Genomic DNA, 18,868 nt, shown 5'->3' on the forward strand with positions numbered 1-18,868 from the left:
TGAGAGTTCCCCGTGGGCCGCCGTCGAAAGAAGAGAGCACCTGGGGATGCTGGGCCTCCCGGACTGGGCGTGCGTGACCACCCGGTCCATGGCTGCCCGTGCCATCCCCCGACCAGAAGAACCAGAATGGCCTGCACCTCCTCCCCCGATCGCTCCAGTAGAGGACACCGACTATACCGACCCCCCAGAGCAAACCCCCGAAGGGGTCGCCCAGCCCCAGGACCTTCCCGGCCTGGCTCAGTGGCGTCAAGAAGGGGGGCCCACCCAGGAACAGTTCCGCCAGGAGCAGAAGACCTGTCCCTCCCTCGAGGGACTCCGCCAGCAAGCCATCGCCCAGAGCGCAGGGGACTCCACCGGAGCCCATTGGGTCTATTGGGATAACGACCTGTTATACAGTGAACAGAGAATCGCGGAGTTAGGGGCCAGTCGAGTGCTGGTGGTGCCCCTCCGTTTCAGAGACTTCCTGCTAAATTTGGCCCACGATGTCCCTCTGGCTGGACACCTGGGCCAGGACAAAACCTACAGTCGCCTGGTGACCCACTTTTTCTGGCCGAGGATGCGAAACGACGTCCTCAACCACTGCCGGTCCTGCCCCACGTGCCAGGCCAGCGGGAAGAGCGGCCGCAAGCTCAAAGCACCTCTGCAACCCTTCCCAGTTGTCACCACCCCGTTCGAGAGGGTGGGAATCGACATTGTGGGGCCCCTGGACCCCCGCACAGCACAAGGACATCGGTTCATCCTGGTACTGGTGGACCACGCCACCCGCTACCCCGAGGCTGTGCCCCTGCAAACTGTAACAGCTCCGGTGGTCGGCCGGGCCTTAATGGGGATCTTCTCCCGGGTGGGTTTTCCCCGAGAAGTCGTCAGCGACCGAGGCACAAACTTTATCTCGAAAAATATGAAGTCCCTCTGGCAACAGTGCGGGGTCACCTACCGATTCACGACCCCCTATCATCCTCAAGGAAACGGACTAGTTGAGCGATTCAACCGCACGCTCAAGGGAATGATTGGGGGATTGGAAGAGCCCCTCCGTCGCCAGTGGGATGTACTACTTCCGTGCCTCCTCTTCGCCTATCGAGAAGTTCCCCAGAAGTCCCTCGGTTTTAGCCCTTTCGAACTCTTGTACGGGCACCCTGTGCGAGGGTCCCTCAGCCTAGTCAAAGAAGGTTGGGAGATGGCCCCCCTAAAGACCCCTCCAGACGTCTTCAAGTACCTCCTGGCACTACGCAATCAGACCCGGCGATTCAGGGAAATGGCAAAAGCGAATCTTGAGGCCAGTCAGGAGGACATGAAAAAATGGTACGATCAAAATGCCTCCTCCGTCGAATTCGAACCTGGTCAACAAGTGTGGGTGATGTCCCCCACCGAACCATGTGCCTTGCAGGACAAGTGGACGGGGCCCTTCAAAGTGGTCGAACGCAAGAGCCCCGTCACCTATCTCATCGATATGGAGTCTCCCCGGAACCCCCTCCGGGTCCTCCACACCAACAGACTCAAACCCCACTTTGTGCGCTCGGAACTCAGCCTCCTGATGGCTACAGACAGTGGGGCGGAAGAAGACTCCGAGCCTCTCCCTGATCTCCTGAAGACTCAGGAGAAAGACGGTTCCGTGGACGGGGTCCGGCTCTCCGATGCCCTCACCCCAGAGCAACGCCAAGGCTGCCGGGACCTCCTGCTGCAGTTTGCTACTCTGTTTTCCCTCACCCCAGGGGTCACCCCCTGGTGCTTGCACGACGTGGACACTGGGGACAGTCCCCCTATCAGACACCGGGCATACCGCGTACCAGATCGGGTGCGGGCCTGCATCCAAGAGGAAGTATCCAAGATGCTCACGCTCGGGGTTATCGAGCCCTCGGACAGCCCCTGGGCCAGCCCGGTCGTGCTGGTCCCCAAAGCCGCTGCCCCCGGCACAACTCCTGAACTCCGATTCTGCGTCGACTATCGGGGCTTGAATGCTGTCACCAGGACCGACGCTCATCCCATCCCCCGAGCGGATGAATTGATCGACCGCATGGGGGCTGCCCGCTACCTCAGCATCTTCGACCTGACAGCGGGCTACTGGCAGATCGGTCTCACACCCCGAGCCCAAGAACGGTCCGCCTTTTCTACCCCCGATGGCCACTACCACTTCAAGGTCATGCCCTTCGGCATGAAGAATGCCCCAGCTACTTTTCAGCGACTAGTGAACCAGGTCTTGGCGGGGCTCGGAGAGTTCAGCGCCGCCTACCTGGACGATATCGCTGTGTACAGCCACCACTGGTCCGACCACCTCCACCACCTCCGAGAGGTCCTGCAAGCCCTCCAGCGGGCCGGCCTCACAATCAAGGCCGGCAAGTGCCAAATTGGTCAGGGGTCCGTGACCTACCTCGGACACCAGGTGGGAAGCGGTCTGGTGGCCCCTCTGCAACTCAAAATCGCTGCCATCCAGTCCTGGCAACCCCCAGTCACGCAGACCGAGGTCCGAGCCTTCTTGGGACTCACCGGCTACTACCGGCGGTTCGTGAGGGACTATGGCAGCATTGTGGGGCCCCTCACGGGTCTCACGTCCAAAAACCACCCGAAGAAGATTAACTGGACCCCCGACTGTCAAGCGGCCTTCGAGAAGCTGAAAGCCGCCCTGTGCACCGCCCCTGTGCTCCAGGCCCCCGATTACAGTCGGGAATTCATTGTGCAAACGGACGCCTCCGACCACGGCATCGGGGCGGTTCTCTCACAGCTGAACCCCGAGGGTCTTGACCAGCCGGTGGCCTTCATCAGCAGACGCCTCCTGGCCCGAGAACAGCGCTGGAGCACAATCGAGAGGGAGGCCTTCGCAGTGGTGTGGGCCCTCAAAAAGCTCCGGCCCTATCTCTTCGGTACCCGCTTCCGGGTGCAAACCGATCATCGACACCTGCAGTGGCTAATGCAGATGCGGGGGGAAAACCCAAAACTATTGCGCTGGTCCATCTCCCTGCAGGGGATGGATTTCACTGTGGAACATCGACCGGGCCAAGACCACGCCAACGCAGATGGCCTGTCACGCTTTTTCCGCCTCGACGAGGAGAGTCCCCAAGAGGATGGGTGACTCTCCCCGCCTTCAGCTGGGGGGGACGCATGTTGGACAGGCCACATGAAGGGCTTACTCCCTCCCCGCATGAAAAGGCCCAAGCCCCGGACTCCCAGGTGTTACCCACAAGAGCAACCCGCACCCCGTCTCCCGACGGAACTCCTGCCCCCGGACATCCATGTATCATGGGGCCGAACCACTCCCGGCTCCCCCGGCCGGATCAGCCGCCATCTTGGACACTGCGCCACGAGGCCGCGTGGCCTCAGCTCGACCCTAACCCTGGGCCTGGCCGGCCCCGACATCCCGGCACCACCATCCACCCAGGAGGTGAACGGACCACTTGGCAGGTCAATGGGAGAAAGAAGTGTCGATGGCTCTCCCCCGCCAGGTGCCGATCGCCCTCCAGCTCCCCCGGGCGCTGGCTCCACCCCCTGCTGGGTGTCTGGACTCCCTCATCCCGGACCCCCCGACCTCCAAGTGCGAGGGTCCGGACATCAAAGGGCGCCAGACCTATAACTAGGGAAAATATTATTTACAACGAAGAAAAATCAATTAGACATAAACACAGCAATCGATGATCTAGAAAGCAATTAATCTTAAAGGATGATTAATATTTCAAAAAACGTAACAATTTATTTTTTTAGTATTTCATCTGAATTTTAAATCATTCATCAACTCCTTTAGATATGTATAAAAAATGAAAAGGGCTGTATATACAATGATATTTACAAAACAACGACGCAGTGACAACGTGAATAAGGTGACTGTGTGATTGTGAAAAAGTGAATATTTACAGTATCAAATATAATACAAAGGAAGTTTTTTACACGAAAAGTCCTCGGCTAAATTATAGATAGGTAATGAGCCTTGTATGGCACAAGTCCTGTAATCTGTATGTACAAGGAATCCCAATTCGTGCAGGACTATGAAACCGTCAACGTTTCGACCCTGTGTCGACCAGTTGTTCTATGCGGTCATGTCGGGTCTTCTTCAGGACATTGGGAATGTATAACAGCCTGCATAAAATAGATATAGATCAATATCTCTGCTGTGTTACAAATAAAAAGGGAAGGTATAAGTTTCCCATAAACTCACCCAATTAAAGGCGAAAGGACGGATGTCCGACTGTATGGCGTGATTACTGCTCAGTGCCAGTCAGAGGAGAGTACCTATTGACATATGTGCCCATTAGTACTCAAAATTTGAACGCCAGTCTTATTACATCAGGTAGGAAATCTCCGCAATGCATCGCTTGACGCTTATAGCGCGTGAAGCAACGATTGCTAAATATAGTCGATCATGTTTATTTGGATGATGTGGTGCGCGCCGCGGATGGCGCGCGAAGTAACGTTTGTACTTCAAACAAGCAATTAGTATATTTGACCGCCTTGTAGGTCTCTTGATTCGCTGACTTCCCAATAATCTCTCTTCCATTGAGTAACATGTCTTAGCCTCTGGGAGGGGAATCATAACACTAGTTGGAACACGCATAGATCATAGTTGCTCCTATGAGTGTGTATTTTTGATATATCGCCATCATGGGACTCTTGCTTAAATTGAATCGGAACATACTGTGACTCAATAGTTTAGAAGGTTTTTAAAGGTTTACGAATTACACTAGTCAAATATTTAATGAATACACATAATGAGTAGGCATAGATCATAGTTGCTCTTATGAGTGTATATTTTTGATATATCGCCATCATGGGACTCTTGCTTAAATAGGGATGCACTTTGTATGAATCGGAACATACTGTGATTCAATAGTTTAGAAGGTTTTTAAAGGTTTACGAATTACACCATTCAAATATTTAATGAGGGCTCATTTATGGTTTATTCTAGCTGAATTGATACCCTGATGACCTTGACTCCAGCAGCGCTAAATAAATTATCCTCAAGTCAGGTGAGCTATTACATGGATCACTTAGCTCTAATGGCGCCTAATTTTACTCTACAATCATTATTCTGAATACCCTTATTTGCGTTCATGTTTACAGTGATTCACAGCGGACACGCTAATCAGAATGATATACGAAGCAAACGAGTAGATTACTAGGCGAAGAAGAATATAGACTTCCTACGATACTGGTAAAAATCATTATTTTTACATGTCCCATATGGTTTTGTAATAAGACTGGCGTTCAAATTTTGAGTACTAATGGGCACATATGTCAATAGGTACTCTCCTCTGACTGGCACTGAGCAGTAATCACGCCATACAGTCGGACATCCGTCCTTTCGCCTTTAATTGGGTGAGTTTATGGGAAACTTATACCTTCCCTTTTTATTTGTAACACAGCAGAGATATTGATCTATATCTATTTTATGCAGGCTGTTATACATTCCCAATGTCCTGAAGAAGACCCGACATGACCGCATAGAACAACTGGTCGACACAGGGTCGAAACGTTGACGGTTTCATAGTCCTGCACGAATTGGAATTCCTTGTACATACAGATTACAGGACTTGTGCCATACAAGGCTCATTACCTATCTATAATTTAGCCGAGGACTTTTCGTGTAAAAAACTTCCTTTGTATTATATTTGATACTGTAAATATTCACTTTTTCACAATCACACAGAGTCACCTTATTCACGTTGTCACTGCGTCGTTGTTTTGTAAATATCATTGTATATACAGCCCTTTTCATTTTTTATACATATCTAAAGGAGTTGATGAATGATTTAAAATTCAGATGAAATACTAAAAAAAAAAAATTGTTACGTTTTTTGAAATATTAATCATCCTTTAAGATTAATTGCTTTCTAGATCATCGATTGCTGTGTTTATGTCTAATTGATTTTTCTTCGTTGTAAATAATATTTTCCCTACGGAACCATTGTTCATATATATCTAAGAGGCCCAGGTTCCTTGGGTTATAGGGTTACCCCTGTATACTTAACTCTAGACCTATAACTAGGGCAGCTCCAGAGCAGGAAGGCAGTTGTATCCTGGAGTCGAGAGACACCGAGAAGAACTCAGCCTTGACGGACTACTGGCGCTGCCGTAGCCCTGCCTTGTGAATTATCGTCCTGCCTGCTGGCGCTGCCGCGGCCTTCTGCATCATCCATCCTCGTCGGGACCTGCTGGCGCTGCCGCGGACCGTTGTAACGACCACCTTCATCGGGACCTGCTGGCGCTGCCGCGGACCGTGTAACGACCACCTTCATCGGGACCTGCTGGCGCTGCCGCGGACCGTGTAACGACCACCTTCACCGGGACCTGCTGGCGCTGCCGCGGCCCGTCCAAGCTAGAACACCGAGCTCGAGGATTGTGAGCTATCCACCATACCATCTCAGCTACCAGATTGGTAACCAGACTGTCCCGCTACCCCCTTTTCCCAAACCAAGAGACTAGAATCGAGGGGACCCCTGAGTCCAGACCTCCTTGTACCATTTCATCGTACCTTAAGAAATCGCCTATAGAGAACGTTAAATCCTATCCTTGTGTGGTGTGTATCTGTGGGGGGGAAGTTACTCATCTGTACGATCACTGGAGACGGCTCTCCCCGGAGACCTCTCCCCTTGTCCTCGGCCGACCCTCCCGGTCCGTCTAACATTTGGCAAATCCATAAATATGAGGAAAACGCTGCAGCATCGCAAAATGCCAGTGGCCCAGACTAATATGCATGATTAGTATTTGGATCCCATGCCCATTCCTTCTTTGTCCTCTCTGCTGAAAGTGCTGCCTGAAGTGTCAACTTTTATTAATACTAAACAAAAATCGCACTACCGTGCCAGGGCCAGACTTGGCGTTGATAATGATTGTTTGAAAAGGGAACTTTGAAAGGATACGAACTTGACCAATTCTGGTTTCAAAATATAAGAGAACACTGTAGTGGCATGCGTCTACCGACTGTTATATATAATTTGGGATATATTTCTTAATCTGTCGAGTTCAGCCACTGCATGATTATATTGTTGTCTCTTTTTGAAACTCAGGAGCAGTAACATTGTCGTGGTGTCACTAGGGCTTCAAGTGGATGCTTTCTCAATATTATATACAAGCCACAGTTACTGCTAATTTATCTTATGCAACTAACAACGATTGACAAAGCCAATAGTCCTAACTTGTTGTAGGTATCATGTTACTTGCTGTATCATTATGCCTGGATGCAATGACAAAAGAGACAGCAAAAGGTGAGGAGGGCAGACAGGTGAGGGGGGCAGGCTGAGGACAGTTAGTGACTAGGGCAGGCAGAACCAGGGCAGATGTGAGGAGTTAAGAGGTGGGCATAATGAAGCCAAACAGGTGTGCAGGACAGGAAGAGGTTAGGGCAGGGTTGAGGGAAGTGAGAGGTAGGCAGAGAGAAGGCAAACAAGTGAGTGACATAGGGAGAGGCAAGGTCAGACAGAGGCGAGGACAGGCAGGTGAGAGCTCCAGAGGGCAGAACAGGTGGGCACAGTAAGAGCACGAAGGTGACGCCAGCCTGGGAGTGGGCACGGCGAGGGTAAAAGTGGGGACATGCAGAGGAAAGGACACAGGTGACGCCAGTCTTAGGTGGGCACACGGTAAGAGGACGCACCCCAGGCGAGGACCCTCAAAGGTGGGGACATACATAGGACAGGGCAGAGGTTAGGACAGGGCAGGCAGAGGTCAGCGCAACGAGGGCAGACAGATAAGACCGACCAGAGGTGAGAACAAATGCGGCACTGGCATGTATGGGCGCGGATGCCACCATGCCATGCTGCACTGGGGATCACGCCGAGGAACTTACCAGGACCAGTCAGGGAGGTCGGGCAGTGCCCAGCTCCGAAAAGCCAGGGCCATGTGGGGGGTGCGAAGGGTGTGTGTCTGTCCGCAGCCCCCGGGCTTCCTGGGGTGTTTACACACAAGGCGCAGTGTGCGCCCAACTGACTCAAACTTCATCACAAGTAAAGCCCAGAGGGGTGTCCGCTTTCAGCCATGATCAGCCCAGAAACTAGAGCCGACGGGGCCCCGCCCCCAAGCCAGCAGAGGGGCAGCATGGGGGGCAAGGCAACACGGGACAAGAAGAGGGGCTCCAGGAAAAAGAGGAGGAGCCGATATAAAGAGAGAAAGAGGGGATGGGGGGGGGTAAGAGGGTGGCGAGGTAGGGAGGAGGAAACGTGGGCGGGAGTTAGGAGAAGGAAATAGGGGGAGAAAGAGGATTGGATGGGAGACGGTGAGGGCAGAGGATGGGGACATGCAGGAGGGATACTAAACGAGGGGAAAGAGACTCGAGTAAGGGGAGAGAAAAGGAGGAGGCGGGAAGTAGAATAGAAGAGAGATGGGAGGATAGAGTTGACGTTGAAATAGAAGGAGAGGCGAGGCGGAAGAAAAAGAGGAAGCAGGGTCAAGGGGAGAAGGGGCAGTGACGTAACATAAGCCCACACAGACAGGGGTCCCCCTCCAGCCCTGGCAGGCCCCTGGAAAGAGAGCTCCCCCACCATGTACCTTGCAGGGGACCAGGCGGGCAAAAAACGCAACAAAAGCCTCGTTAACGAGTAAATGGTCTTTTAAAGACCTGTGAAGTACTCGGGTCCGGCTGCAATTAGACGGACGCCAGCCCGCGAGGCTCTCTCAGCCGGGCTGATACACATGACGGGGGGAGGGGAGGGGGGGCTGAAGCCCGGTGAGGCCAATGGGTGTTGCGCGCCTGCAGGGGACCCACCCTCAAGTTTAGTTACGCCACTGGAGGGGGGGGGGGAAGGGAGATTGGGGGTGGGTAGAGAAACTCTGGTTGCGGGTTATTGTGGGAAGCAGGCCTGGTGAACACTGCTGCGCTGGGGATCCAGTCATACATACCATGTGTGCGGTTTATTTTACTCTGGCAAAGCTTATTCGGACTTCAATCCTTCTGAAGTCGGGGACTCGGGTACTGTTACAACGCACGAGCTACAGTCAGTCATTTGAGTCTAAAACTGAGGTTTTACCATCTGCTAAAATCCCAATTCCGGGAACCTTGTCAGGCGTGCAGGTCACTAAACGTTTCCACCCTGCAATGGTAAAACGTGTATTAATGAACAATCAAGGGCAGGAGGGGCGTGTGGTGTCTGATTGCAAGTGCTGCAGTTTCCATCCAAAGGTTGCTTCGTTTTCTGCTCCTGTGGCAGTAGTGTCTGTGTGTGTGTGGGAGGAGCAGTGGGGCGGGGGGCGGGAGTGTAAAGCAAGTGTGTTTTCTTAAGAGGCGAAATGATTCCAACTCTGGAGGCGATGCTGTTTAGGCCATGCAGCTACAGCTCGGACTGGGGGAGGCTGTGGGTTCAGGACATATGTCCCGCTCTGCAGACAGCTTTCAGCCCCTCCTTTCTCTACAGAAAGGAGACATACGGAGGGGATGGAAGACAAAAGGAGGCAGCGGAGAGCAGATGTCAGCACAGATTGGGTAGTGGGTACCTCGAAATGTTAAAAAAACAAGGAGGACCGCATGGCTCGCTCGTAGCCGTTGTCTCAAGTGACGCCCGCACTCCGACGCGCGGAATCACTCACCCGGCGTCCTTTCAAAGCGCGGGTAACCTGAGACGCCACGAGCTACAGTCAGTCATGTGAGTCTAAAACTGAGGTTTTACCATCTGCTAAAATCCCAATTCCGGGAACCTTGCCAGGCGTGCAGGTCACTAAACGTTTCCACCCTGCAATGGTAAAACGTGTATTAATGAACAATCAAGGGCAGGAGGGGCGTGTGGTGTCTGATTGCAAGTGCTGCAGTTTCCATCCAAAGGTTGCTTCGTTTTCTGCTCCTGTGGCAGTAGTGTCTGTGTGTGTGTGGGAGGAGCAGTGGGGCGGGGGGCGGGAGTGTAAAGCAAGTGTGTTTTCTTAAGAGGCGAAATGATTCCAACTCTGGAGGCGATGCTGTTTAGGCCATGCAGCTACAGCTCGGACTGGGGGAGGCTGTGGGTTCAGGACATATGTCCCGCTCTGCAGACAGCTTTCAGCCCCTCCTTTCTCTACAGAAAGGAGACATACGGAGGGGATGGAAGACAAAAGGAGGCAGCGGAGAGCAGATGTCAGCACAGATTGGGTAGTGGGTACCTCGAAATGTTAAAAAAACAAGGAGGAAGCTGCGAGCTGCACAAACCTGATGCTGGACACCACCGCCTTTCTCCGAGGCACAGCAGAAATGCCTCGGAGAAAGGGAGCGTCCTTTTCGGATTCGGGGGCGTGTTTTGCTGTTGTCTCCTCCCTGAGACTTTTCGCAAAAAACACGCCCCCCGATCCGAAAAGGACGGGGCATGATTGGAGTGACGGGACCTCTTCTCCAGTGGCTGGCCAGCATTTACTAGGCCAGCCAATGGAGAACAGGGTAGAAGAGGGGCGGGTTCAAGCCCCTCTTCTCCCAAGTCATTATCTCTCACGAGCGAGACTGCGCAAGCGCAGCCATCGCTAGCCGAGACCTAAAAACTGTGAGTTTCTCGGACATTGTTTTCTCTGCAGACAAATCTTTATTTAAAATAAATACTTGGCCAAGTGATAGAATGTAATTACTAAACAAGCACAGAACAATTCAAATATAAAAACTTTACTTATCTCAATGAAAGTGGAATTTCAGTCTGGTGCAGCGCGGTCTCCTAATCCAAGGCGCAAAAAACATAACTAAAGAAGAGAAAAAGAGACATTTGGATTAATACTTTTTGGGCGTTTTTTTGGGACTAATTAGTTGTGAGTATTTACAAGCAACTTGTTCATCATTCAAAGAAATCTTTGCATACTCAGGTCGAATCAGGCAACAATAATAAGAGTGTCATCCTTACCTTTGCAGATGTATATGCTACGTTGTGTACAGGGGTAGATCGAAATATTGAGCACAGCAAAGGTACTAATATATGCAGATATAAAAATCTAATTCTTGCACATTTAATGTAATTTATGCTAAATTCATGTTTTTCTTTGTTTAATACTAGAATTGCATTTCACGAGAAGACAGACAGGAGAGCGCAGAAATACGCTGAAATTTGGAGTGTTTTTTCTGTTTATTATTTTGTCCCAATTCCCCCTTCCCTTAAGAACTTAACTTGGACAAGCTGTGTTAATATTCAGTTGAGTCCGGAGAAAGTTCTTGGGGGAAGACAAGAACAATCCACGCATCTCTCAAGTTGAACATCCTGCCTTTCAGGTGAGTGAAGGTTAACAGCCTGTCACCACTGTCAGGTGTGAAATGCACCGTACATGCGCTCTGAGGGCGTGTGTACGTTCCCCATCACTATGGGAGTGCTGCCGTGTGTACGGGGCGTATCACTATGGGTACGCATACGGGAGCAAAGCCATAGTGAAACGGCCCGTACACGCGTGTGTATGGGGCGTATCACTATGGGTACGCTTACGTGAGCAAAGCCATAGTGAAACGGCCCGTACACGCGCGTGTACGGGGCGTATCACTATGGGTACGCATACGCGAGCAAAGCCATAGTGAAATGGCACGTACACGCGCGTGTACAGGGCGTATCACTATGGGTACGCATACGCGAGCAAAGCCAGAGTGAAACGGCCCGTACACGCGTTTGTACGGGGTGTATCACTATGGGTACGCTTACGCGAGCAAAGCCATAGTGAAACGGCCCATACACGCGCGTGTACGAGCCGTTTCACTATGGCTTTGCTCGCGTATGCTTACCCATAGTGATACGCCCTGTACACACGCGTGTACGGGCCGTTTCACTATGGCTTTGCTCGCGTATGCGTACCCATAGTGATACACCCCGTACACGGGCGTGTACGGGCTGTTTCTATGCATTTGGGGTGCCCTAGGGCCCTGGAACTCACCGTACCTGTGTGTGAATGTCCAAATTACATAGGGGACACATGAGGGACAAGTATAAAGCCGTACATGCATGCTGGTTGTCATGGAGACCGAGTTTAAAGTTTGAATTTTTTTCATCAGGTGCCCAGCTAAAGTCGGTTTGAAAGAATCTACATTGTTGCAAAGTGGTTGTTGAGTTGACATCATGCTCATTAAAAAAAAAAGAGCAAAGCCACTGACTGTGGTAGGTTTAAAGGGATTGGAGGAAACATAGGATGCAAATGTGAGTGACCAATCACTCTGTACTCCTGTGAATGAAACAGGGCAGCAAGGTAGATATAAGGCAGCCAGGTCCCATGAGAGAGCACTTGCCTGCACATCCTTTGATTCAACTACACTGCTGCTGCTCGTGAATCCTCTGGCACCATGTCCAGGTCTGTGTAGAGAGCCCAGCCTTTCACCCAGGAGGAGAACCAAGCCCTGCTGGATGTGATCCTCCCACAGTACCCCATGCTGTATGGTCGACCAGGGGTTCAGGTGAGTGCTGAGTCCACTAGTAAAGACTGTGCCCCTTTTTTGTGACTGTGACTTCTGCCATTGTGTCCAGGTGTAACACACATGCAATGTACTGTAGGGTGGGTCCCGGGTGGGGGAATGCCTAATGTCTCCCAGCCAGAGCATGCTGTGGTGCATGTCTGCTCTCCTCACTTGCATTGTGTGTACTGTGACAATCACTGCATGTGGCATTACACATTCTGCCTGTCTAATCCTCTTGGGAATGTTGTTACTACAGTCCTTATGTGAATCTGTGGTCCCCCCAGTGTGACAGGTGGCAGTACCCACAGATGTGTGTTTGTTTAGTGTACATGTGCTGAGAGTGTACAAATGATGTGTTTGTCCCCTGGACATTGGTGTGTGTGTGTGTAAGTCCCCTGTCATGTGGGTGAGTGCATATGTGGAGTGTAGCACCCCAGCTGCATGAGGGATGGATATACCCTGCCCATCTGATGTGAGCAGGGAGCAGTGCTGTGTGTCTGCGGTGATGGGCCAGCCACACACCTGTGACACCCCCCAGTCTAGTGGCACATGTGCAGAGTGAGGTGTGTAGCTGCAGTTGGCAATGGCCGGTGATTGTCCTGTGGCTGTGTGTGTCTGTGTACTCTGCTGAGGGCGCCTCAGTGGCCTGTGGTATGTGACTGCTTTGAGGTGCTGCACATAATCCTGGTGTCGCTTGTGATGCACAGTGTGAGCCTGGATGATTGATTGTGTCGTACCCCTCATGCCACCTGTGTACTCTACAATGCCACTTAGTGCTTTTTGCCTTCCACAGAGGAAAGTGTCCCTATGACACAGGTGTAATGAGTTTGATGCATTCTATGCCCTGTTACAACCAGCCAAATTGTTCTAATGTGTGTCTCTGTGACATGTCGCAGGTGTATTGATGTTGTCTCACTTTTTCATCCTCACAGGTAGGCGCCTGTGCCAAGGAGCAGATCTGGAAGTACGCCGTCAGTGCCGTGAGACCGACGGATGGTCGGAAGCGGCGCCTAGCCCAGGTGAGGAAACGCTGGCAGGATATCCGGTGCTGGACGCGAGGATCGCACGGGTCCTGCTGGGGGACTCACCTGTGAGCCAAAAGAACCATGGACGCCGCCGTCTGACCCACATCCACAAGCGTGTGCTGGCGGTCGTCTTCCCTGACATGGACAGGCGCTTATGGGAAAAGCAGCAGCAGGAAGGGGGTAGGTACATGTGTGTTTGTTGTGTGTCACCAGCATTTCTAAGTGCACAGTTGCATGGATACACTGCCAGGGTTTACATGTGCAGTGCAGTTCCTGGTCCCCAAAGTGTAGCGGTGCTGTCCTTCCTCCCTTCCCCTCCTTGGCATGTGTACCCTGGTCTGTGTGTAGTCACACTTGCACAAGGTTATCTAGGCTGCCAGTTTATCGATGTGCCCAATGCTTGCAGCTTCATGTGTGGGGGTGGTGTGTAACAGGTTTTGGGACCTTGCCTGTGCTCTGTCCAGTTCAGTACTTGTGGGGTCCATGTCAGTTGTCACTGATGCTGAGTCCAGACATAGGAGTGTGTCTCTAAAGTGGATTGCTTTACAGCATGCATGTTCTATTTTGTGGCCTGTGACATGATGTGCATGAGTGTGAGATATGCAGAGTGCAGGGATGGTGGCTTGTGTTGCAGTCATTACCATTCAGGACCATGGAGTAGTGTGGCCACTACTGTCCCCTGGGGCATCTTTTCCTAGGTATCGTGTGTAATCCAAAAATGTCGACAATCTCTGTGTCTACAGCATAGGTTGTGCTCTGTGCCATTGTACCCTGGCACCATTTGTGTCTACGTAAACTCTGCTACGTGTCCACTGTACAGGCTGACCTAATGTCCCTTGTTCATACTCACGGGGGCCAGTGCCTGTGTGTCTTGGTAAAACGATCTGATGATGGCCATTTGTAGATGATGTATTTGTACCGGCGCACCAGGGGTATTTTGTGTCCAATCAGGATTTCTTGCAGGCCATGTGTTTTTATTCCAGACTAAGAGATGTAAGTGCTTCCTGTGTCTCAATAAATTGTCTCATGTAGGGGGTGGTTGGTGCGGGCAAGGCCTACATGTCTAGACCTGAAGTCTCCTTGCTAGGTCTGGCCAGTGTTTGATGTTTGTCTGGACATACACTCAAGGTGCAGTGACCCATTAATGTTGGGCATGTTTTTAAGTATTGCCTTTGCAGCATGTGCCTACAGTTAATAGACATGGTTCCTGCTCATCCCTTTTTACGCCAACGCTGTGTGCTGCAGATGCTGTGCTGGATTGTCCCCAGTGCCTGGCTCCTCTGTCCAAATCCATATCATGTTATGTGCTATTGTGTCATGCTCTCCATAGTTGGTCAGTGGCATGGTGGGTCAACCAACTGTGTGTTGCAGGGCCTACATATGTGCCTTGTATTGTAGATGTTACCCATGTTGCTTTTCAGGCTATGCACTGTGACCTATGTGGATTTGACTCATGTGACATATGTATACAGGTGTCTGATTATTTCCTGTCTCTTCACCTTGCTCACAGCATCGTCGGGGGACACCGAGGGAGACACTGGCACGGACCGTGAGGAGGGAGCGAGCACCAGTGCCAGCAGTGCAGAGTTGTCTGGCACATTGAGTGGCACGGAGGCCGACGGGAGTGCAGCGGAGGACCTGTCCAGTCAATCCACCACCGACTATGACGCAGACGGGTCCGAGGCTGAGCACTCCGAGGGGGCGGTGGCTGGTCCCACAGCTGACACCAGCACTCCATCACTACCCGCCCCCTCCATTCCGATCACCGGCCTCCCACTTGCTCGTGTCCCTTCCCGCCGTGCTCGGTCAGCACGTGTCTCCTTCTTGCCAGGCACCGCACCCCCTGCCCCTGTCTCCACTGCTGCCACCAATGCCGAGTCTGTGGACATCCTGCAGCAGTTGCGGGTTGGTCAGACTGCGACGCTTAATGTCCTCCATGGCCACAGCCAAGTGCTCAACCAGATGGAGGCATACTTGGAGGGCATTTCAGCCGCGCAGTCTGACCAACGCAACTTGCTGCGGTCCATAGACTCGACACTGACTGCAGCAGTGGGTCTCCTGCAGCGCTACGTCCCACCCCCTACCCCTGCCCCATCCACACTTCCCACTCCCATGCCTGTCCCATGTACACCCAGACGTCAGCATGCACGCACACCACCAGACACAGGCACCACACCAGCAGGGCAGGGCAAGCGCACACCTCCTGGCACGCACACACAGGGTGAGGTAGGCACACCCACTGGGTCGGGGGGCAAACGTAAGTCACACAGCCAGAGTGGGTGTCCGCATTCTGCAAAATCCACTCCCTCCAAATCCACTCCCCTCAGCTCTCCTGGCCACGAATCCAGCAAAGATTCCTTCATGGCCGCTCTGTCCCTGAGCCCAACAGTGACACCACCCCGCAAGCGGGCAAAGGAGTCCCCGGTCAGGGTAGTTGAGTGCCCCCCCCTGTCCACACCCTCCCCCAGTGGCGCTGCGACCCATTCCTCCGCCCCCCCCCCCCCTCCTTGGGGCCTGTGGTTCCTTCGGGTGCAGGGGATACGCTGGGGGACCTTGCTGACATGTGCAGCGCCATCCTCACCACCTCCTTTGGCGCTGCCCCACCCCCTGTGGTGGAGTCCTCCGTCCCTGCACCCACAACGCCTGCCCTTGCCCCTCCTGTCCCTGCGGTGCCTGGTCCTTCCCCCCCACATGATGCCCCCCCCTGTGGAAGACAGGGCGGTCTGAACTGTGCAGGCAAGCTAGGGGACACGCGTCCCACTGTGTCCCCCATCCAGCTGTGACTTATGGACTGCCCTATGGGCTTTGTAAATATTGAACTTTATCCACACAAACATTTTTTGATAATGCTGAATAAAGCCATTTTTTTTCCGTAGAACACTACTGCTTTTCTGGTATTGCTGTTGGTGGGGCTGCTACATGATTTTGGGTGGTGATCATGTGTTGGGTGTGTGGGAAATGTAGTAGTGTGCTGGTCATAGGGGGGACCCTGGTATCTGTGTGCCATCACAAGGTGTTAGCTAAGTTTCTTTGTTCATGTAAGCAGTTACTGCATGGTGAAATTGTCCCAAGGTGTGTTCCTTCCTCTGTGTACCCTGACATCTTCCCTGCAGGGTGTTTCCAATATGTTGTGCTGAGCTGTGTCTACATTAGCTGGGTGTGTGACGGACCCCTTCAACTTTGGCCATGCATGCAGAGCGATGTCTCCACCTGCATCATTCGTGGCATCCTTGGTGATCACTGTACTTGTGTATGTAGTCTGTTGACATGACTTCATGTGGACATGTTCCCTCTTAGGCAGTATGCATGTGTGTACTCCCAGCCTCGCACACATGTGTTACATGTACTGCAGGGTCTTTGTGCACCTGACTGACAATTGTGGCCATTGGGTACTCCGCCCTTTTTCTTTCCATGGGCACTGCTGGGGGCCTCTGCACCCACCCCTCCTGTGTCTGGGCACTGCTGGGGGGACTCTGCACCCACCCCTCCTGCGTCTGGGCACTGCTGGGAATGATAGGCACCCACCCCTCCTGCGTCTGGGCACTGCTGGGAGGACTCTGCACACACCCCTCCTGTGTCTGGGCACTGCTGGGAGAACTCTGCACCCACCCCTCCTGCGTCTGGGCACTGCTGGGAATGATAGGCACCCACCCCTCCTGCGTCTGGCCACTGCTGGGAGGACTCTGCACACACCCCTCCTGTGTCTGGGCACTGCTGGGGGGACTCTGCACCCACCCCTCCTACGTCTGGGCACTGCTGGGAATGATAGGCACCCACCCCTCCTGCGTCTGGGCACTGCTGGGAGGACTCTGCACACACCCCTCCTGTGTCTGGGCACTGCTGGGAATGATAGGCACCCACCCCTCCTGCGTCTGGGCACTGCTGGGAATGATAGGCACCCACCCCTCCTGCGTCTGGCCACTGCTGGGAGGACTCTGCACACACCCCTCCTGTGTCTGTGCACTGCTGGGGGGACTCTGCACCCAGCCCTCCTGTGTCTGGCCATGTACGCTCCATACATACACGGGTGGGGGTACGGTCCGTACATACACGGGTGGGGTGTTGGTACGCTCCATTCATACACGGGCGTGGGTACGCTCCGTACATACACTGGTGGGGTGGGGGTACGGCCCGTACATACACTGGTGGGGTGGGGGTACACTCCATTCATACACGGGTGGGGGTACGCTCCGAACATACGCGGGTCTGGGTACGCTCCATGCATACACAGGTGGGGGTACGGTCCGTACATACACTGTTGGGGTGGGGGTACGCTCCATTCATACACGGGTGGGGGTACGGTCCGTACATACACGGGTGGGGTGGGGGTACGGTCCGTACATACACGGGTGGGGTGGGGGTACAGTCCGTACATACACGGGTGGGGGTATGGTCTGTACATACACGGGTGGGGTGTTGGTACGCTCCATTCATACACGGGTGTGGGTACGCTCCGTACATACACTGGTTGGGTAGGGGTACGGCCCGTACATACACTGGTGGGGTGGGGGTACGCTCCATTCATACACGGGTGGGGGTACCCTCCGAACATACGCGGGTCTGGGTACGCTCCATGCATACACGGGTGGGGGTACGGTCCGTACATACACTGGTGGGGTGGGGGTATGCTCCATACGTACGCGGGTGTGGGTATGGTCCGTACATACATGGGTGGGGGTACGCTCCGAACATACGCGGATCTGGGTACGCTCCATGCATACACGGGTGGGGGTACGGTCCGTACATACACTGTTGGGGTGGGGGTACGCTCCATACATACACTGTTGTGGTGGGGGTACGCTCCATACATACACTGTTAGGGTGGGGGTATGCTCCATACGAACGCGGGTGTGGGTACGGTCCGTACATCCACGGGTGGGGTGTTGGTACGCACCGTACATACACGGGTGGGGGTACGGCCCGTACCCAGGCCTTTGGAACATGGGTACGGGCCGTACCGCCATTATTGGGGTGACGTAGGGGTGGGCGTGGTACGACTCGTACCCACGCTCTTAAGGCGTGGGTACGGTACGTACCGGACTTGTTGTGTTGCCGGTTCGCGTGTACATCCACTTCCGTTGCTGGACACGCCCCCACCCCCTCGAAGTGACCAGGCCCTGAAGGTCAGGTATGTCCAGGGCATGTATGATTTGTGACTTGGGTGGGGGCTTTGTGTCCTGCCCCTGCCCCCCCCTTTGCCCCTGGGTGTTGTTCTGACCTTCTGCGGCGTCTGCGTCGGTTCCTGTAGAGCAGGTGGACTGCTATAAGGGCTGGGATGACACGTAGGTTCGGGTCCATGGCTGTCCGTCGCGTACAGGTGCTCCTTGCGCGCGTCGTCCTGATTTCCCGGCAGTTTTTGGCAGGCGGAGAATTTTATCCGTGCGGGGGTGACGTCGGTGCGGATCGTACTTCCTGGTGCGCGAAACGCAGCCTGCATGCGTCCCGACGTCACGTCGGCGCTTTCCCGGATCACATTTGTATGTATATTTTCGTCGGTCGGTGATTTTTACGATTCGTACGGAAATGGTGTTTCCGTGCGAATCGTACTTGCATGTTTGTA

The sequence above is a fragment of the Triturus cristatus genome, chromosome 4_1 (assembly GCF_964204655.1).
Source record: "Triturus cristatus chromosome 4_1, aTriCri1.1, whole genome shotgun sequence".
In the NCBI taxonomy this organism is placed as follows: Eukaryota; Metazoa; Chordata; class Amphibia; order Caudata; family Salamandridae; genus Triturus; species Triturus cristatus.